We start from the raw sequence: 23,064 nt of genomic DNA, 5'->3' as shown, positions 1-23,064 counted from the left end.
AAACAAGCTTAGTTTGCTGACAAATTATAAGTATTTAAGGATCCTAAAACTGTTGATTGTTATATTGAGGGGGCTCTACAACATTTAAACTTTCAGAATATGAAAACAAATAAAAACACATTTAAAAAACAAAACATAAAAATCATCAGCATCATTAAACAATGTCAATATGTCCACACAGGCTAGAGGCCAATCTACCAAATGTGGGGGAGTAATAGTGTTGGAGTACGTCCAGGCGTACCGTATTTTCCGGACTATAAGTCGCACCCGAGTATAAGTCGCAGCAGGCCAAAAATGGGGCATGAAGAGGGAAAAACCACATATAAGTCGCACTGGACTATAAGTCGCATGGTTCAAGGGAACGGGCTTGGCGGAATCAGCGGGGAAAGAAGACCCTGTTGAGCTTGACTCTAGTCTGGCACTGTGAAGAGACATGAGAGGATTTGTAAGCCCAGGAAGGACATAATTCACGTTAAAACTTCTTCTGAAAGGTTAGAAATACTTAAATTATCGAGTGTAAAGCCAGGGCTAGCTAGCGCGTTGCTAACGAAGGTTAGCAAAATGGCGTCGCGGGAGCAAGCAAACAGGATGGAACAGCCTCTGAAAGGTAATAAATGACTTTAATATCGTGTATAACGTTCATAATAGCGTGTATAACGTTCATAATATAGTGCTTAATGTCCACATTGTCGAGTGTAACGACTATTTATCGTGTATAAGGCCATGACAAAGATAGCTTGGTGATAAACGGAAGTAGTTAGGATGAAGGGCGGCCTACAAACAATGCAACATTGAACAGTCTCTGAAAGGTAATAAATGACTTTAATATCGTGTATAACGTTCATAATATCGTGTATAAGGTCCATAATATCATGTTTAATGTCCACATTGTCGTGTTTAATGTCCACATTGTCGAGTATAATGGCTATTCTATCGCGTATGTGGCGCTAGCGGAAGTAGCAAAATAGCCTCGCGGGGGTAACTTAGCAACATAGAACAGTCTCTGGAAGGAATAAATGACTTTAATATCGTTTATAACGTCCATAACATTGTGTATAAGGTCCATAACATCATGTTTAATGTCCACATTGTCGTGTTTAATGTCCACATTGTCAAGTATAATGGCTATTCTATCGTGTATGAGGCGCTAGCGGAAGTTACTCCTTGGTTCATGTCAGTCAGAGATTACCATATGTCAGTTCATGTCAGTCAGAGATTATGAATTATTGATATATAAGTCGCACCTGACTATAAGTTGCAGGACCAGCCAAAGTATGAAAAAAACCGCGACTTATAGTCCGGAAAATACGGTATGTCCAGAAAATAAGCTGATCTAATAGAAAACTGAGAAGTGATAGGATGTATATCTTAATATGATATGATGTACAACATCTTAGTCTGATCAACAAGTAAATATCCATACAGTATATGATGGTACTGCCAGCAGACCCCCCCCCCCCTTCTTCTTTAGGGCTCCTGCCTCCTTTAAACACCTCCCACACTGGGAGCAGTCGTGTTAACTAGTGTGTGTGTTCTCTGATGCCTCTTTAGGGATCCTGCCTGACTGAAACTCTTCCCACACTGGGAGCAGTAGAATGGCTTCTCTCCTGTGTGTGTTCTCTGGTGACTCTTTAGGGATCCTGCCTCACTGAAACTCTTCCCACACTGGGAGCAGCAGAATGGCTTCTCCCCTGTGTGTGTTCTCTGGTGTTTCTTTAGGTCACCTGCCTCACTGAAACTCTTCCCACACTGGGAGCAGCAGAATGGCTTCTCTCCTGTGTGTGTTCTCTGGTGTTTCTTTAGGTCACCTGCCTGACTGAAACCCTTCCCACACTGGGAGCAGCAGAATGGCTTCTCTCCTGTGTGTATTCTCTGGTGTCTCTTAAGGTGTCCTGCCAGACTGAAACCCTTCCCACACTGGGAGCAGCAGAATGGCTTCTCTCCTGTGTGTGTTCTCTGGTGACTCTTTAGGTTTCCTGCCTTACTGAAACCCTTCCCACACTGGGAGCAGCAGAATGGCTTCTCTCCTGTGTGTATTCTCTGATGGCTCTTTAGGTCTCCTGCCCGACTGAAACTCTTCCCACACTGGGAGCAGCAGAATGGCTTCTCTCCTGTGTGTATTCTCTGGTGTCTCTTTAGTTTGCTCATACAACCAAATCTCTTTCCACACTGAAGACAAGAGTGAGTCTTCTGTCCTCCTTGAGTCTGTGGTTGTGATTTAAGGTGAGTTGGACAAATGAAACTCTCACTGCAATCTAAACAGTGGTGATTCTTCTGTCTTGAGCTCCTCCTCCTCCGTCTGTGTTGTTTATGGCTTCCTGATGCGGTGGAGCTGGGCTCCATGTCTGAGTCTGGGTTGGAGCTCTCTCCTGTAAGAATAGGAACATATACAGGATTAGAAACAACATGAGAACAAGTGCTGCTTCCATAGACTCAGCAGTGCCAGAAGTAACACCACATCTCTGGAGTGTTTCTAAAATAATTTATTGCAGCTTATATATTTAGCTTTGGGTATCTGATTAATGGATTAACTGAATCTGTCATAGCTAGGTAGAGTTTGATAAGGACTCCAGGTGGACTCCATTGGCCAATATGGCAGAACCAGGGAGAAACAAATGAAATCTTTGAGAAAGAAGATACAAGAACACAGTGTCTCACAGAGCCACAAGCTAGCAGAAGAAATAGTAGAAAAACAAACAAAACAAAAAACAGGGTGAAAACACTTTGGAGTCAAACTTTCTGAAAACACAAGAGGAGTGTCTAGCCTCCACTAAGAATGTCTTCAATATAGCATATTATATTGCCAAACATAATAGACCATACACAGATCACCATGCATAAAGCCCTTCTTAAACTCAGATATGCAATTGATACCATTCAGGGTTCGACAGTGCGACTGTTTTGGTCGCATTTGCGAGTGAATATATTTCTGTGCGACTTCGAAATACATTCAATCGCACCAGTGCGAAAAAAACAAAAGAGCTGAACTACTGTCATGCGCAGTCAATCTTATGTTCGTTAATAAGATCACAGCGCATCTAAAACAATGCAATCCTTTGAAAACAGAAGAAAAAAAAACAGACACGTGACCCGCAAGCACAACAAGCGCGCATTTACATTTGAAAATCCTGTCAGAAAAAGACCGCTGTTAAAATGAATCCGATTACGGCATACTTTAGCAAGGCTAATGTTAGCACCGTTCCAGACAGAGAGGAGGTAGAGGGGGGTAGTGGAGTCAACATTACAGCTGGAGACGAGAGTGACGAAGAAAACAGAGACGGGGAAAGCGAGGAGGAGAGCGCCCGGTCAGAAAGTGTGTCAGGGGAGGGGGAAGGTCATTATCCACGCGGTGATAATGGCGGTGCCACTGCCAACGCGAAGTCTGGTCTGACAAAAGTGACAAAGGTCTACAGGTACAGTGCCGAGTGGCAAACATCTTTCCCGTGGCTGTTGCTGAAGGAAGGGAAGATGTATTGCAAGTGGTGTGTCGCCCACATGAAGTTAGCTGGAAAGACCGCGTTTGTGTCAGGAGACGCACAGCTGAAACGCGACACAGTGAAAAAACATGGTCTGTCTCGCAAACATGTGAAATGCAGGGAAGGAATCATGTCAGCTCAGAACAAGCCCCTTGAGAAAGCTGTTGGACGCCAGAAGGCTAGCTCCAGTGAGGAAATTAAAAGACAGCTCAAGTTAAAGTTTAACATCGCTTACTACGTGGCAAAAGAAGAGATCCCATTTGTTAAATTCCACAAACTATTCGCCCTTCACAAGAATAATGGCGTTGAATTAACCTATCCAACCTATAGTAATGACAAACGATGCGCTGACATGATCGGGCAGATAGCGGATGCCATGAGAGAAGACCTTGCTGTGAAGATCAATTCCGCACACTATCTCGCCTGGGCTTAATTATTTATTTATTCATGAATCATTTATTAATAAATGAATATTCTTACTTCCCCTTTACATTGTGTGAGTCTCCATTTTTATTAAGGCCAAACGCCGGTTATGATAATTCTGATATGTTATGATTATGATAATTTGTTGTCGTCATACGAAAATTGCGCAATTTTCATTGTGCTACTGAAATTCTTGGTGTGCTACTAAATTTTTTGACATGGTAGCACAGTGCTACCTGGGGAAAAGGTAAGCGTCAAACCCTGCCATTCCTGTGAGTAGTGCAGATTGGGAAAGAGGTTTTTCAGAAATGAATAATGTTGTCACACCTTTGCGCACACAACTGAACATTGAAAACACCTCAGCTCTTATCTTTATTTAACTAGTTGGACCTCCTCTTGAGTGTTGGAACCCCATGAAATATGTAAAGAAGTGGGTGCCTACTAGAAGATCTGCTAGTCGTAAACTTGTTTATATTTGTGTGTGTGTAGATGGGCAAATCTATATGTATATATGCATGCAGACATGTTTGAGAGGGAGGGGTGGGTGGAGGGGAGGGAGAAAAACAGAAAATATTCATGCCTTTTTCAATGTATCAATCTTCTATACAGTTTGTATGTCTTGAGATTGAGATTGAGATTGAGATAACGTTTATTGCCACTATGCGTTACACATATAGGAATTTGCTTCGTCACCACAGCAAGTGCGTTTATACTTTTTTCACATATCAAAAAACAGGACAACACAACAACAACACAGGACAGACAACAGTGCATTGGATAGTGCGGTATAAAGTAAAGTGCAGTGCAGAGTTTTTTTTTTACAGAGTCCAGTTCAGTCCTGGGCAGACTTGGGGGCGGGGGGGGGGGGGAAGCCAGAGTCATTTAACAGCCTGGCGGCTGAGGGGTAGAAGCTGAGCCTGTGGCGGGCCTTAAGTGCCTTAGGCAGCCGCAACCTTCTTCCAGAGGGAAGCAGGGTGAGGAGGCCGTGGCCGGGGTGGAAGGGGTCAGCCATGATCTTCCTTGCCCTCCTCAGAGCCCTGGTGTCATGCAGGGAGTTGAGGGAGGGCAAGGGACAGCCGATCACCCTCTCTGCTGAACGTCGCACCCGCTGCAACTTGGCCTTGTCCTTGGTTGTTGCAGCAGGGAACCAGGTGATGATGGAGTGGGTGAGGATGGATTCTATGATGGCCGTGTAGAACTGGACCATCATGGACCTCGGCAGCCTGAGTTTCCTCAGCTGCCGGAGGAAGAACATCCTCTTCTGGGCCTTCTTTGTGAGGACCTCGGTGTTCTGCTCCCACTTTAGGTCCCGGGAGATGGTCATGCCTAGAAAGCGGCATGACTCCACGGAGGCCACCGGGGTACCTCCCAGCGTGATGGGAGGGGGCAGGGCTGCTTTCCTTCGGAAGTCCACCACCATCTCCACTGTTTTTAGAGCATTTAGCTCCAGATTGTTTAAGCTGCACCATCTCTGCAGCCCCTCGATCTCACCCCTGTAGGCAGATTCGTCCCCCCCGGAGATGAGGCCCACCAGGGTGGTGTCGTCTGCAAACTTCAGGAGCTTGACCGAGGGGTGGCGGGAGACACAGCTGTTGGTGTAGAGGGAGAATAGTGCTGGAGACAGGACGCAGCCCTGCGGGGAGCCCGTGCTGGTGGTCCTGGAGCTGGAAATGCTCTTCCCCAGCTTCACCCGCTGAGACCTGTCAGTCAGGAAGTCCGTGATCCACCTGCAGGTGGAGACCGGCACCTGCAGCAGGGATAGCTGGTGCTCCAGGATGTGTGGGAGGATCGTGTTGAAGGCCGAGCTGAAGTCCACGAACAGGATCCTGGCGTAGTTGCCTGCAGTGTCAAGGTGTTCTAGTACGTAGTGCAGAGCCATGTTCACGGCGTCCTCCGTGGATCTATTGGCTCTGTACGCGAACTGCAGGGGGTCCAGCACAGGATCCGTGATGAGCTTCAGGTAGGCCAGGACAAGGCGCTCCAGGACCTTCATGACGACGGAGGTCAGAGCGACGGGTCTGTAGTCGTTGAGGCCTGTGACCTTGGCCTTCTTGGGGACGGGGATGATGGTTGATGCCTTGAAGCACGCTGGGACGTGACACAGCTCCAGCGAGGCGTTGAAGATGTTGGTGAACACCGGGGCCAGCTGGTCGGCGCAGTGCTTCAAGACAGAGGGAGAGACGGAATCCGGACCAGCTGCCTTCCGGGGATTCTGCCTCTTAAACAGTCTGTTTACCTCTCGCACTGTGACAGAGAGAGGGGGTGGGGAAGGGGGGGTGGGGGTGGGCGGGGCGGGTGAGGAGGGGGGAGGGAGGGGGGGGGGAGGGGGGAGGGTGGGGGTAGCAGGAGGGACATTGGCCCCCCTGGGGGACGGGGGTGGTGGTTGTAGCCGGGGGGTGTGGAGGGAGAGGGCGGGGGTGGGCGGGAACCTCTCTTTCTCAAACCTACAATAGAACTCGTTCAGCTCGTTAGCGAGGGGGAGGTTGTCGGACATCAGCGGGGACCTGGGTTTGTAGTTGGTGATGGTCTTTAGGCCTTTCCAGACGGAGGCGGAATCCCCCTCAGAGAGCTGTTTCTGCAGCTTCTCCGAAAAGCGATGCTTCGCCTCCTTCACCGCTTTGGCGAACCTGTACTTGGCCTGCTTGACCCGGTCCACGTCCCCACTGCGCCTAGCCACCTCCTTCTCTGACCTCAGACGCCTGAGTTGGGATGAAAACCAGGGCTTGTCGTTGTTGAAGGACTTCCTGGAGCGGAGGGGGACACACACCTCCTCGCCAAGGCTGATAAATGATGTAACAGTGTCTGTGTATACATCCAGATTGTTACCAGCCTCTGGCCCCGCCCACTCCACCAAGTCCTGGTCACAGCCTGCACTCTCCAACCAGGCGCAGAGTCGCTCACATGCCTCACTGGACCACACCCTGAATCGCCGTACAACAGGTTTAGACAGTTTTAACCTCTGCCTGTAGCGAGGGATCAGGTGTATGAGGATGTGGTCACTGTAGCCCAGTGCAGCACGGGGGACAGAATGGTAGGCTTGACGAGCTGTACAGTAGCAATGGTCCAGAGTGTTCACCCCCCTGGTGGGACACGTGACTTGCTGCCTGTATTTGGGGAGCGCCCGGCTAAGATTAGCCTGGTTAAAATCCCCCAAAACAACAACAAAACTGTCCGGGTAATTACGTTCCACACTCATCAATTGCTCTGCCAGTGTGTCTAATGCTGCGGTGACGTCCGCATCAGGTGGAATGTAGACACACGCGAGAATGAATGAGCTGAACTCACGGGGTGAATAAAAAGGACGGCAGAGGATGAATAGCGATTCTATAGCCGTGGAACAGTGTTTGTGGAGCACTGTCACCTCGGAACTCCAGCGCACGTTAACAAAGAACATTAACCCCCCACCCCTAGACTTGCTCACCGCCTCGAAGTCTCTGTCAGCCCGGAACGCGGAGAATCCCTCTAGCTCCACCGCCTCGTCGGGGACAGATGGAGATAGGTGCGTCTCCGTGAACGCGAAGACAGCCGAGGAGTGGAAGTCGCTGTTCCTTGCAACGAGACACCGGAGTTCATCCATTTTATTGTAGAGGGAGTTCACGTTGCTCAGGAATATGCCCGGGAGTGGTGGTCGCGTTCCTCTCCGCCGAAGTCGAACCAAACAGCCAGCTCTCCGACCTCGCTGCCTTCTGATCCAACTCACGGCTCTGGCGAAAAACGCGGTCCCCCTCACAAGCATATCCAAAATGTCCGTGGAACGGGTGAGTAGTTGTCTTCTTGTCTTCTGGTGTTAGTAACGTTAGCTATGTAGCTGGCTAGCTACGGTAGCCTATTGTCATTGTGGTGCTCGCACCTACGTTATCTAGCTCGTAGCTCGCATGCTACGTTAGCATCAATTTAGCTAATCATAACATAGCAGCGAGAGTAATGTTAGCTAGCCATGTAGCTACTAGCTAGCTATGTGTTGTGGTGATGGACAGACTTCTAAATGGCCAGGGTTTTTCCTGCATAGAGAATTATGAGGCGGCCGCCTTCGTCATATTTCTAGCCGCCTCCAGCTCTCGACAAACTGACGGTCGTATTTTCTACAAGCGTTGCACTCTGTGGATTTCTGTCATTTCTAACTGCAATTGCTGCACTGCGCCGAAGTAGTGGCGGGGGCGCTGTTTCGCAAATAAGTTAGCTTTCGTTTCTGCTAGCAAAATAGCTGATAGTATGTTGACTGCTCAAGGAGAATACATATTTGAAAGTACAGAATGCCTGAGAGCCTTATATTGCATTATATTACATTATATTTTGAATGGTCATCTGGTGCCTGAATATTGTGTTTTCCTTTACATAAATAATTCCACCATAAATTGATGCAGAAAAGGCACAAATTGGTGCATATTAATTCACCAGAAAGCAAGAAATTAAGTGTTTGATGTTAAAGGACCCCCAGACAGCCCTGCTTCATGGGTCCCCCCCGATGTCAAACACCACTGGTACCACCTCCGCCTCATTTTGAGCCAGGAAAAACCCTGATGGCCATGTTGGCATTCAAGTTGGCTAAACATAGCAGTGAGTCTGCCCTGTGTCTGGGGCTGTTTGACAGAGGCAGTTACAGTAGTAGTAGTAGCAGTTCGCCGAATTAAAGGTGTCGGTGTTTAATTGCGGGCCCACAGACAGCCCCCATACATCAGCTGATCATTTAAAGGGGTGGCCGTCTGAGTAATGTGCATGTCATACGCTGCTTTGTTTTATAAGAGCAGCAGCTATTACCCAGAGTGCTTTATATAGACACTGTTAAACAGAGAGAGACAATACAGCCATTATTTTGAGGAAAATTAAGTGATACATTAACCGAACAGTAAAAAAATATATTGTTAGACTAATTGTTAAATTAGTCGTTAGAGTAACCGACTAATCGAAAAAATAATCGCTAGATTAATCGTTAGAAAAATAGTCGTTAGGGACAGCCCTATCAATGACGCAAACAACTTGAGCCAATTCATTGTCACATGCTCATTAACCTAAACGAGCCACTCTCTCATGCTTGTTAAACTAAAATATGTCAGCAGTGTGTCTGGTGATATGTGTTTATAACCTTAGGACTCCAGTTCCCAGTATGCACCAGAAGTAGGGGTGTAACGGATCACCTAAGTCACGGATCGGATCGTGTCACGGTTTTTGAGTCACGGATCGGATCATTCTGTAAAAACACCACTTTTACTGTGTAAAACCCAACAACATTCAAGATGTCAAAACTGGTATATATATATATATATATGTGTGTGTATATATATATATACATAACATATTCTACACTCAAACATTAGGCTACATATTAAACAGAAACACACATTCAATGTGTGAATGTGCAATAATACTATGTGCAATATGACAACCCTCGTGCACATAAGGTTCAGAGATAGGAAATGTTAGGATATTTATAGCATAGCATAGAGTACAGCACAGTGTTTTATTTGTATAGTATAGTATAGTGTATAGTGTATATAGCCTTTATTTATGTAAACCAGCTCTTTTCCCTTCTTGTTTTTAGTATTTTTTTCCTAGCACCAGGGGAGCCCCCCCTCACAAATTTCGTTGTATGGTACCTGTACTATATTAATGACAATAAAGACCATTCATTCATTCATTCATTCATTCATTCATTCATTCATTCATTCATTCATTCATTCATTCATTCAACTTAAATGATGCAGTAGGAGAGAGGGAGGAGGCACCTGGTTGCAGCAGTGAATCACTGGGCTCTTTAAAGCAGACAAATAAACATGTTTTCTGCTACTTTTAACTATATAATAAAGTGAAACCTTATTTTAAACATGGTATGAAAAAATTGGCTACATTATCAGAAGTTATCAAGCTGCCTTTTTCATGCCTCCCGTCAACACTCCCGTCAAATATGTGGCCATGCTCGTACGACTTTCTCGTTGCACAACGCTTAAACACCGTAACTTTTTTATCAACCACACTTCCAATGACACTGTCCGTCATTGTTATAATTGACAGAGAAGCCAAAGTGTTCCCATACATGGGATTTAAATGACGAGGGAGGCATTTCGAGTTCTTCTCTGTCGCCAACATTAGCAGCACTCGCCATGAAACACTTGGGCTGCGTTCGTAAATTTTCTCTGAGAGCGCCGGAGAGCACACTGGGTCCGACGTCATAAAGGGACCAAGTAATTTGATTGGACAAGAGGCGTTCCATGAATGCTGATCAGATTCCAGAGCGAATTTACGAACGCAGCCTTGTTGTTCTGGATTTTTTTCCCCCATTATCAACCTATCATTGCGCTTTAGAGTAAAAGAAAGCACGCAACTGTCGCGTCTATCTTTTCATGGCAACTCTACATTGTGATTTACAAGGGATATTAACTAATATTAAGTAATATTATTACTTGGTTACATTTTGCAATTGATCCGCGGTACACATGCGTGCCGAACCGTGGGGGGCGATCCGTACGGATCACGGATTATCCGTGATCCGTTACACCCCTAACCAGAAGCATGTGCAGAAGTTGCAGATACGCAAATGTTATCTGTGTTGGAGTGCCACTTGCTTTGGAGCCAAGGCCTCTGAACAGAGCCACAAGCCATAGTGGTTGAAATCTTTCCCTATGAAATGGGACAACCCTTCAAGACCCTGATACGTCATCAGTAGTGTCATAGAAAAGCATTGACGCTCGGTTTTACACTATTAACGGATCAGAGTCATCAAACAAAAAAGAACAATGCTTCATTATCAGACCATGGCAGAATAGGTGATCTGTAGGCTATCATCCTGTGCTCCTACCCTGCCAGTCTGCACTGAGATAGGAAAACCATGCAAGAACTTCACGGCTGAACTTAAGGTACATTTCAGGCATCATCTGCCATCAAAGGGGGGAATGCAACATGAAGTATGTCAAAATGCACCAGTATCATGCACAGATCAGCCTTAAAACATGTAACGTTAGATAGATAACATTAGACACGGAGGGCAGATTTATTTTCATGGCGTTCCGAAATTCGATGTGACAGGAACGCTGGAGAAACAGCCGCTGTTAGTCAGAACATGATATAACCCATCAATAATATTACATAATAACAACTGCTTGGATTAGATTGCGTGTTTTGGTTTAATAAGTGCCATAGCTATAGCGTCATATGCCATCAAAAAGGAGAAATGCGACATGAAATAGGTCCTAACTAGTGATGCTCGGTTTTGATCGGAGTTCTCAAAACGTCCGATCAAACACGACCGATCAGTTTACAAAATGGCGTCGCCAGTCTGGAAATATTACACTGTGTCGGAAAGAGACAACAAGTATGCCGTTTGTAATGTCTGCTCAAAAGAAATACCTCGGGGAGGAACGCACGCAAGGTCTTTCAATACCACGAATATCATACGGCATTTGCTGCGTTCGTCGATTCGCTCAGAGAGCGCCGAAGCGCACACTGGGCTCGACGTCATAAAGGGACCGAGTGCTTTGATTGGACGAGAGGCGTTCCACGAGTGCTGGTCAGAGTTCCAGCGCGACTTCACGAGCGTAGTGTAGGTAGTGTTCAGCGACGTCATGTGACCCCGCGAGCAGGAAGTCACTTGGCCCATAGCAACAACTATTAGCACGTGAGTTTTAGGTCTTCCTCTGTGCACCTTGCACAAGTGTAGATAGTGAGTGACTTTTCAGCATAGCAGGACATATTTTAGATGATAAGAGGAACAGGCTGAGTGCCAAAAACGCTGAGATGCTTGTATTTCTCAAGGCTAATCTGCCAGTGATGCTGCTTAATCAGAAGTAAGGTTTGAGTCTGAAATCTCCTTAGGTGCAATGTTTTGTTTTTTGTTTTATTGATTATTGCCGACTTGCTGTCTTATCTCCTCCTAAATATGACTTGAAACTGACTGACTTGAAACAGTATTTTATATTTGGCTATAGCCTGTTTATGTTGCAGTTTAGTTTGGGTATGTTTATTGTTCCTCAGGAAAGCTACAGTATAAGCTCCAAGTTCTCTAAGAGCCCCTAGTTCCTCTCATTCGAGTGGAATGTTGCACATTTGATGTGACAGTGTACATTTTATTTATTATGAATTTCATTTTCACATTTTATTTGTTTTAGTAAGCTACAGGTGGTTGTGAATTCAATAAAACAGATGGTCGTCAATTCATGATACTTTCTCATCTCCTAATTTCATTTAAATACTTAATATACAATGTCAATGGTGTTAAGAATAATTAAAAACATAAATAATGCTACACAATAAATAGAATGCTTCAATTGCCATTTTCGACGCTGTGATCGGTGATATCGGATCGGCAGATCACTGATTCCAGTGATCAGTGATCGGTGATCGGCACCAAAAACCCTGATCGGAGCATCTCTAGTCCCAACGCGTGACTATCATTCACAAATCAGCCTAATGTTTGATAGATTAACTTTACATCAAATCCATCACCCGCTGTCAAACGACACATGTAAGATTATTATTATTTTATTTTTTTAAACAGGATTGTACATCTGAGAAATGTGAATCGCGCTCCGATGACATGGTGTATTTCTATGGGGAGGCTGTGCCTGGCGCTTCTATTGGACAGGGACGCCGGGGCGCTCATACAATCTCTGCGTTTGTTGCAGAGGAACAGGGTGACAAACGCACAGATATGAGTGCTCCATTGTCTTGCTTTTGGTAGTCTAATGGAAGTGCCCAGGTTATAGTTTAGCTATTATTGTCCTCTACTGCTGAGCACCAAAACCCTCAGATCTTAAACTTGGCTGAAGCGCGCTGGACTTTGGAACGGTGTATTTCTATGTTAAGCATAGGCACAGCACATCAGCATTGGTTATTTTTAGTTATATATTTTTGGTTATGCTTGTTATAAAAAAAGGTCTACAATGCATTGAATGACATTAAACTAAGATAATGAGATAATTTTCATAATTTTTCAAATCTTTATTACCAAGTAATCACAGAGTAAAAAGTAATGACATGTGTGGTTGTCTTCCGCATTGCCTAGAGCGGAATCAGATTTCTGTAGATGATTCGCAATGCATCCTGGGAGGTAGGGTTATGGCTCCGAAATCTAACGTGGTCCCAAAAAATCTCCAAACTGAGCCGTGGATAGCCCTCCCCCTCCCCCCTAGCCCCCGATGAAAACATGAAACGGAGCAGGAGGGGTGAAACAGTCATAGGGGTGAATTGGGATCGGGCCTTACTGTGCATCACGTAGCAGAGCATGGCGAGTTTGAAAAGCTGACCGCAGAGAAGGAGAAGAAAAAGGCAGAGAAAGTGTACAGACACAACTCGGCCAGCCTAGCAAAAGGTTTGTGGAGATTTTTTAAAAGACTTTTAAAACATTTAGGCCTAGGCCTCGCTTTATCGGATGCTCTAAATGTCAATTGTCTCATCCACACTAATTTTCTTTTTTTTATTATCCTATTAGTATTAGGCTATTATTTGATAGGTATCGGCAGTATATCGGCCGATATTTCTCATAGATTATCTGTGATCGGTATCGGTGGCAAAAAACAGTATCGGGGCAGAAGTGACAACATCTCTGGGGTCTGTAGAATATAATGACTGAACACAGAGTTCAAGAGAGACTTGTCAATGCCACAATAGAAGAGACTAAAGAGGCACTGTCAAATTAAGTATTGACTGTTACAGTAGTACACAATTAACACCATAGAGCACTGACTAGGAGTTGTCCAATGAATACCATTTTAACATTAGCAAATTCATCACATGAACTTACCACCCAAATGTGTGTCCTCTATTTCCTCTCCTATCACATCTTTCTGCACCACTTCTCCTCCTTCCTCCTCTTCTTTCACCATCACTTCTCCCTCCTCCTCTTCCACTACCACATTCTGTTCCAGTGTTTGACTGCAGTCCTCCAGGTTCACTGCCACCATCTCTGGACCCCGCTGTGTGCTTGTCTGGGCTGGAGAACCACAGTCCGAACCCAGGGAGTCTGTGGACTTGTGTTCAGACATGGTAGCTGGGCTGTGAGGTGGATCTGTGTAGTAAACAAAGGAAGAGGCACATAGTGGAGAGTTAATTTCACAAACATACAAATGACCAGAAACCTAACAGAAGATATGCACTACTATGAGATGCTGTAGTAAAGCGTCTTCCACATTGACTGAACAGAAGAACAGAAAAGGTGGTCTGGTTTTCTAAGAAGAATGAGAAATAAAAGTATGGGGTTAGCTCCCCAAACGGGTACACCTTACGATCAGTGCCTGGGCCAGCTCCATCTGACCCTAACCCTATCACTGCCTGGGTCAGTCTGACCCTAACCCTATCACTGCCTGGGTCAGTCTGATCCTAACCCTATCACTGCCTGGGTCAGTCTGACCCTAACCCTATCACTGCCTGGGTCAGTCTGACCCTAACCCTATCACTGCCTGGGTCAGTCTGACCCTAACCCTATCACTGCCTGGGTCAGTCTGACCATAACCCTATCACTGCCTGTGTCAGCTCCATCTGACCCTAACCCTATAACTGCCTGGGTCAGCTCCATCTGACCCTAACCCTATTACTGCCTGGGTCAGTCTTACCCTAACGCTATCACTGCCTGGTTCAGTCTGATCCTAACCCTATAACTGCCTGGGCCAGCTCCATCTAACCCTGACCCCATCACTGTCTGGGTCATTCTGACCCTAACACTATCACTGCCTGGCCAGCTCCATCTGAGCTCCCTTGAGTGGCGTGACCTGGCGGTGGTCTATATGATAGTTTGTTCAGGTTTGTGGTTTTTGGTTGGTTGGTCCGGTAACAGAACCAAAATGTGCGCACTTGTTCACACACATTTATCAACAGTGATTCACACCAATATTTCTCAATAAAAACCAGACCATATGAAATGTAAAGGAAAGGAGGGAAATGGAGAGAACTATCTAAATATCACTTTCCACTCATCCTAACATTAGACAACTTCATAACATTAACTTACCATCCATCTCCTCCACATCCTCTACTCTTTCCTCCTCTTTCACCATCATGTCTTTCTCCACCACTTCTTCTCCTCCTTCCTCTTCTGTCACCATCACTTCCTCCTCCGCCTCTTTCACTACCACATTGAGTTCCAGTGTTTGACTGCAGTCCTCCAGCTTTACTGCCACCATCTCTGGACCCCGCTCTGTGCTTGTCTGGGCTGGAGAACCACAGCCAGAACCCAGGGACTCTGTAGACTTGTGTTCAGACATGGTAGCTGGGCTGTGAGGTGGATCTGTGTAGAGTAAACAAAGGAAGAGGCACATATAGTGGAGAGTTAATTTCACAAACATACGGATTACCAGAAACCTAACAGAAGATATGCACTACTATGAGATGCTGTAGTAAAGCGTCTTCCACATTGACTGAACAGAAGAACAGAAAAGGTGGTCTGGTTTTCTAAGAAGAATGAAAAATAAAAGTATGGGGTTAGCTTACCAAACGGGTACATACACCTTACGATCAGTGCCTGGGCCAGCTCCATCTGACCCTAACCCTATCACTGCCTGGGTCAGTCTGACCCTAACGCTATCACTGCCTGGGTCAGTCTGACCCTAACCCTATCACTGCCTGGGCCAGCTCCATCTGACCATAACCCTATCACTGCCTGGGTCAGTCTGACCCTAACCCTATCACTGCCTGGGTCAGTCTGACCCTAACCCTATCACTACCTATCTAAATATCACTTTCCACTCATCCTAACATTAGACAACTTCATAACATTAACTTACCATCCATCTCCTCCACATCCTCTACTCTTTCCTCCTCTTTCACCATCATGTCTTTCTCCACCACTTCTTCTCCTCCTTCCTCTTCTGTCACCATCACTTCCTCCTCCCCCTCTTTCACTACCACATTGAGTTCCAGTGTTTGACTGCAGTCCTCCAGCTTTACTGCCACCATCTCTGGACCCCGCTCTGTGCTTGTCTGGGCTGGAGAACCACAGCCAGAACCCAGGGACTCTGTAGACTTGTGTTCAGACATGGTAGCTGGGCTGTGAGGTGGATCTGTGTAGAGTAAACAAAGGAAGAGGCACATATAGTGGAGAGTTAATTTCACAAACATACGGATTACCAGAAACCTAACAGAAGATATGCACTACTATGAGATGCTGTAGTAAAGCGTCTTCCACATTGACTGAACAGAAGAACAGAAAAGGTGGTCTGGTTTTCTAAGAAGAATGAAAAATAAAAGTATGGGGTTAGCTTACCAAACGGGTACATACACCTTACGATCAGTGCCTGGGCCAGCTCCATCTGACCCTAACCCTATCACTGCCTGGGTCAGTCTGACCCTAACGCTATCACTGCCTGGGTCAGTCTGACCCTAACCCTATGACTGCCTGGGCCAGCTCCATCTGACCATAACCCTATCACTGCCTGGGTCAGTCTGACCCTAACCCTATCACTGCCTGGGTCAGTCTGACCCTAACCCTATCACTACCTGGGTCAGTCTGACCCTAACCCCATCACTGCCTGGGTCAGCTCCATCTGACCCTAACCCTATCACTGCCTGGGTCAGTCTGACCATAACTCTATCACTGCCTGGGTCAGTCTGACCCTAACCCTATCACTGCCTGGGTCAGTCTGACCATAACTCTATCACTGCCTGGGTCAGTCTGACCCTAACCCTATCACTGCCTGGGTCAGTCTGACCCTAACTCTATCACTGCCTGTGTCAGCTCCATCTGACCCTAACCCTATCACTGCCTGGGTCAGTCTGACCCTAACCCTATCACTGCCTGGGTCAGCTCCATCTGACCCTAACCCTATCACTGCCTGGGTCAGCTCCATCTGACCCTAACCCTATCACTGCCTGGGTCAGTCTGACCCTAACCCTATAACTGCCTGGGTCAGTCTGACCCTAACGCTATCACTGCCTGGGTCAGTCTGATCCTAACCCTATAACTGCCTGGGCCAGCTCCATCTAACCCTGACCCTATCACTGTCTGGGTCATTCTGACCCTAACACTATCACTGCCTGGCCAGCTCCATCTGAGCTCCCTTGAGTGGCGTGACCTGGCGGTGGTCTATATGATAGTTTGTTCAGGTTTGTGGTTTTTGGTTGGTTGGTCCGGTAACAGAACCAAAATGTGCGCACTCGTTCACACACATTAATCAACAGTGATTCACACCAATATTTCTCAATAAAAACCAGACCATATGAAATGTAAAGGACAGGAAGGAAATGGAGAGAACTATCTAAATATCCCTTTCCACTCATCCTAACATTTGACAACTTCATAACATTAACTTACCATCCAACTCGCCATCTATCTCCTCCACATCCTCTACTCCTTCCTCCTCTTTCACCATCATGTCTTTCTCCACCACTTCTTCTCCTCCTTCCTCTTCTGTCACCATCACTTCCTCCTCCCCCTCTTTCACTACCACATTGAGATCCAGTGTTTGACTGCAGTCCTCCAGCTTCACTGCCACCATCTCTGGACCCCGCTCTGTGCTTGTCTGGGCTGGAGAACCACAGCCAGAACCCAGGGACTCTGTAGACTTGTGTTCAGACATGGTAGCTGGGCTGTGAGGTGGATCTGTGTAGAGTAAACAAAGGAAGAGGCACATATAGTGGAGAGTTAATTTCACAAACATACGGATTACCAAAAACCTAACAGAGGTTAGGCACTACTATGAATTGTTGTGCTAAGGCGTCTTCCACATTGACGGGGCTGCGGCCTGATTCTCTACCCCTCTCTCTGAATGGTGCACTCTACACTGGATGGATTTAAAAGGAATAGACTGGTCTAAGCAATATGGTGAACTCTCGTCTCGTGCTAACACCAATCAAATGTTTTTGAATGCGCCCAGGATTCGTAACCAAGGCTAAATCCTGTTTCCCTTTTTCACCCCTACCCCTTGTTCTGGAGAGCCACTCTCTTTTCGGCTTGCCCCTCAGAACAGTTGCAAGGGATAGTGGTTGAAAGCTTCCCCTATTAAATGGGATAACCCTTCAAGTCCCTGATACGTCATCAGTAGTATCATAGAAAAGCATGGACGCTTGCAATTCGACATCAGCATACTAGCGATTTTTTGTTATGCTTGTGATAAAGAAAAGGTCTAGAATACATTGAAAGGACATTAAACTAAGATAATATGATGATTATCATCACTTTTACAAATGTATTAAAGAAGAACATAATGACCTTTGTGGTTTTCTTTTGTTGCTTGTGCGTTCGCCACTATCTTACCGATGATTCGCAAGGCATTCTGGGAGATTTCTCATAACACTTGATTTGGAGTGTGCCTCTGAAACAACTCTGTTTGGAGTGTGGCTCTGAAACAACTCTGTGTGGAGTGTGCCTCTGAAACAACTCTGTTTGGAGGGCCATGTAGCCCTAACACTTCACCCTACCCCTCCATCCCGACAAGAATCGGGACACTCTACCCCTACTTGTAAATGTGCAAAATGGAGGGATAGGGCAAAACTGTAGGGGCAAGGGGTGTGTTGGGATTGGGGCCTTACCATCTACGATCTAGCTACAGCTACATTAAAGTCAGCGTGTCTAGCTACAGCTACATTACAAGGTTGCTCACTTTATATAATAATACAAGGTTTCTCACATGATATAATAATAGCTATTGAAACGCCTCCTTACAGTTGTAAAGTAAAACGTAGTTCGCTAGCTACTTAGCACTCTCCATAGCTCGACATTGAGAGCTAGCTAGCTAGCATATCCATGGTGTTTCCATGTTAAACGCATTTTGGTGCTCAGCCCGGCTAGCATCCCATATGCCTCAGTCATCAAGATCACTTGGTCTTCACATTAAAACGGAGTAGCAGCTAGTTGCAGCCTTGAGTGTAGTACTGTAATAAAAACGAACCTGTTCTATGAAGCTTTATCTCCGGTTGAACACTGATGCTTAGCAACGTCCGTAGACGGTGGTTCTCCTCCTGGCAACGGGAGACTTCTCCTTGGTACTCTGACATCGTTCTTTCCACCGCCCCGAATATCTCAAAAGCTGCCGCTGTTAATCGCTCGGAGATAAACACTTTCAACTGCTGTATCTCTGCCATTCTGATATCATAACAGTCTAAAAGCGATCTGGTGGCCAACACATGTGAACTTCCTGTTTCCGCGTCTTCTTCTTCGTTTATTTGGGGGGGATTGGCGGTTGGCAACTAACTTAAGGCACATTACCGCCACCTACCGGACTGTGTGGAACGTCCGATTGACAGGGGAAAGAATTATAGAAAATGGAAATAATAAGCAAAATTGGGGAGGGGCGGTGTTACATTTGATCTATTAATCCAGTTTCTTTCAAATACTTTATTATCTGGTTGTATACTTTAAATGTGTTTCCAAGTAAACTCCCTACAGTAAAACGTTCTGAATTGCTGATTTCAGTAGCTTTCTCTGTTCCTCATATTTCTCACATTTCAGCAACATATGCTGAGCAGATTCCTGGTTATTACAGTGGCACAAATGCCAGTTGGGTGTTTTCCTTTTCTATGCAGTGTGTCATTCAATCCAGTGTGACCTATCCTGAGACAGGAAATGACTCTCTTCTTTCCGGTTCCTGCCCATCCTACTTCCTATTCCAACTTTCTTCTGAATGCTATACAAATGTCTTCCTGTTTAATTTCTGTTCCAGTCTTCTTGCCATAATTCCTGCATGTGTGTTTTAATGATTGATTTTACCTCAGCTTTGCACAGTGGAATATCAATTTCTATTGTTGTGATTTAAGTGACTGCTTAGCTAATATATCTGCATCTTCATTTCCTTCTACCCCTACATGAGCAGGAACCCAAACAGAGCCAACATATCTGTGCTATATATTCCATACATTAACTGATGAATCCTGAAAATAATATCCTGTCTGCAAGATTTCAAAGATCTAATACTAGACAATGCTGCCCGGCTGTCTGAAGCAATTAATGCATTATTTACCCTGTTTATCTACCAACCGTTCCAATGCTGTCAAAATTGCTAGCAGCTCCACTGTGTATACTGATAAATGATCGGTGGTTCTTTTTTTAATTCCTGTCTTATACTGAGGGAGATATACTGCAGCTCCTGTTCGGCCTGTCTCTGGGTCTTTTCACCCATCTGTAAAAATTAGAGCCTTGTCACTGTAGTGCAGACCAATATAGTTTTGTGCTATGTTCCCAAACTGTGCATATTTAGACTTCTTTCGAAGTTTTGGAGTATCAGAATGTTTAGTGCTCACAGATATTATGGTCTTTAAAGGGATGTTTCAGCCTATTTTCATGTTTAGGTGAAAATGAATTTTACTCTGAGTTGTTCTCATAGGCCAATAGTGAAATGAATATGAGGAGAGCTAGTGGGCAGTGCTTTTAAATGTGTGTGTGTGTGTGTGTGTGTGTGTGTGTGTGTGTGTGTGTGTGTGTGTGTGTGTGTGCGCTCGCCTATGTGCATGCAAGCGTTTAAGAGAGAATGCATTATACCTATCGAATATGTTAATGGTTGAAATAGTATTTTATAGAGTTTTACCTTGTTTAATCTTGCTTGTGTTTTTCTGCCAACATTAAAATTACATTTAAATGAACCTTGATTCTTGAGTCTATGGATAAACATTTTGGCATACATTGAGGCCCAAAAGAATGAATGATTATCAGAAACAGATCTAATTAGTCCAGGAGCCATGGGGTTGAACCTTGTTTTGTCGGGTAAAGTTGCTGTTTCTTGTTGCTTGGTGGTACCTCTTCAAAATACAGGAGGGTGCCTGGTGATATCCCATGAGCATTTTCAGATATTAACCCTGCAATCAAGTACGTTTACTTGAAGGTAAATTGTCCACCACCCTTTATACCAAATCCACAGACAAGAATAGCCTGTTACATGCTACTAGTGCACATCCGCCTCCCCTCAAGAAGGGTCTACCATATTCTCAATTTCTTAGACTGAAACGTATCTGTAGTAATCCATCAGATTTTGAGAAAGAGAGTAATACCATGTACAATAACTTTGTCGATAGGGGTTATCCCAGAAAGTGGCTTGACTCTGCCCTAACCAAATTACATAACCAGAATCCCAACCCAGGGGCACAGACCACTAAGAAATATTCATGTACCTGTATCACCACCTATAACCCTCTTATCAATGATGTTCTCACATTATAGATCTCGAAGCATCAGGGACTATATGGTGAAAGCAGACTGTTACATACCACCACAGCACCACACAGGGCGTCTTGATGGAGTGACCGGCTTCTATCCTTGTCGTCACTGTGTACCTTGTTCTCACTCTAAGAAAACCAACACGTTTAAGAGTGCAGTCACTAACAAACAATACACTATCAAACAATTTGTCAACTGCAGCTCTCCAAATGTCATCTACATGATCTTGTGTAAATGTAATCTCCAATATGTATGAAAAACATCTAGACCAGTCCGCACACGTATAATAGAGCATATGAGTGCCATTAGACGCAAGGACATTACATCTCCAGTTGCCAGACATTTCATGGAAGCCAGTCACTCGACCGCAGACTTGACATACATGGTCATCCAACAAGTAAACAAATCACGTAGATGTGGAGATCTTGACACCAGACTCCTCCAAACTGAATGCAGATGGATTTTCTATTTCCAGTCTGTTAACCCAGGAGGCATGAATGAGGACCTCTCCCTCCAGTGTTTCCTATAGGACTCCACCGTCTCCCATTCAAATGTATCTTGTCTGCTATGTTACCTACTAAATGTGCTATATTTGTTGTTTGTATGAACTATGACAGATTTACTATGTTACCCCTTGGTCAACTTGTAGTTATGTATTTACATATATATAGTGTCCAAGTTAACTTGCCTCTTTATTATGATTATTTTGTTATTTTTCTATGTCAATGTTTTTTCATTCATTCATGATTGGTTGTGTAATCCTGATGACCCTGATCATCAACACCTGTGTAGGCCTGTGGCCCTATCATAATATCATGTCTGTCTGTTGCCCGGTGACTCTGATGATGGTCGTATGACCGAAACATTTGTCCCGCATCTTGCACTTTTTGTACCTGAGTACTTTGCACTTTTTGTAAAGAGTATGACAAAATAAAGATTTTTTTTTCTTCTAAATCTCTGTCTAAGGAGTTTTTCCTTAAAGTTATTGCAGAGTGCGAGTTTCTCTACTCTCACTGTCCAGATATTAACCCCTCCATGCCCAAAGTGCCAAAATCCCAGAAAAATAGGTATTCATGAGATTCCATGCAAAATACTCAAATAAAATGCATCAAATTTGCTTTCTCCAATGTTTATTCATGAAGGAGGTCATGTAAAATGTATTGTATGTATTTCTTATTTAAATAAATAAATATCTTCCAAATTAATGAATAGTAACACTTTTAGGCCATACCAGCAAAACACACTTAATGACAATACAGGTCATGCTGGATGAACCTTCCTGTTTTTGTATAAAATGATAACTGCACAATTGCATTTGCATCACAGTAACCTATTTTTGTCTCCATCAAAATAGCAAATACCGTCTTTGTTACCAGCATTGATTAATAAAGCAAAATAGCATTCATGAAATGCTTAACAATTATTTGTATAAAATAACAAATATGGTCTTTGTTACCAGCAAAACTGATAAATAAAGCAAAATAGTATTTGGTCTGAACAATGATTTTGTATAAAATTATAACTGCATAGTTAAACAAAACACATTTGGATCACAGTACTTTTGCCTTTAACAAAACAACAAATAAGGTCAAAATAGTCAATGCAACAAGTCGTATCCAAAATATTGGCACTTAACTGATCAATAAGATAACTGATCAATAAGGCAGGGGAGCGTTTTGTGGGGTTATAAATCCTCCTCCTCCTCTTCGTCTGTGTGTGTGTGTGTGTGTGTGTGTGTGTGTGATAAATATAATTGTTAAATCTCCGACCCAATCATGTCATCATCCATAGCTTTGATTTGGCCACAAATATTAAACATGCCATCGTTACATTTACCTGAAGTTAGTAGTGGCTGTATAAACAACTCTGGACCATGTATTATTACAGTTTCTCCTGATCTATGGACATACAGGTTACATATGGGTTACATACAGGTTACATGCATGTTATGAAACCATCTATAATGTGTACTGATATATCCCTTTAATTAGTGTGCAGAGGAAGGTTGTGGGTGAGTTCCTGTAGCGTTCCATGTGTGCATGGGGGACTGACAGTGTTGTGATTGTCTTGTGTGCATTCTGGTGGAGGTGGATTTTT

The sequence above is a fragment of the Nansenia antarctica genome, assembly GCF_963989245.1.
Source record: "Nansenia antarctica genome assembly, chromosome: 7".
Classification (NCBI taxonomy): domain Eukaryota; kingdom Metazoa; phylum Chordata; class Actinopteri; order Argentiniformes; family Microstomatidae; genus Nansenia; species Nansenia antarctica.
Note: the sequence above shows the minus strand (reverse complement) of the source record.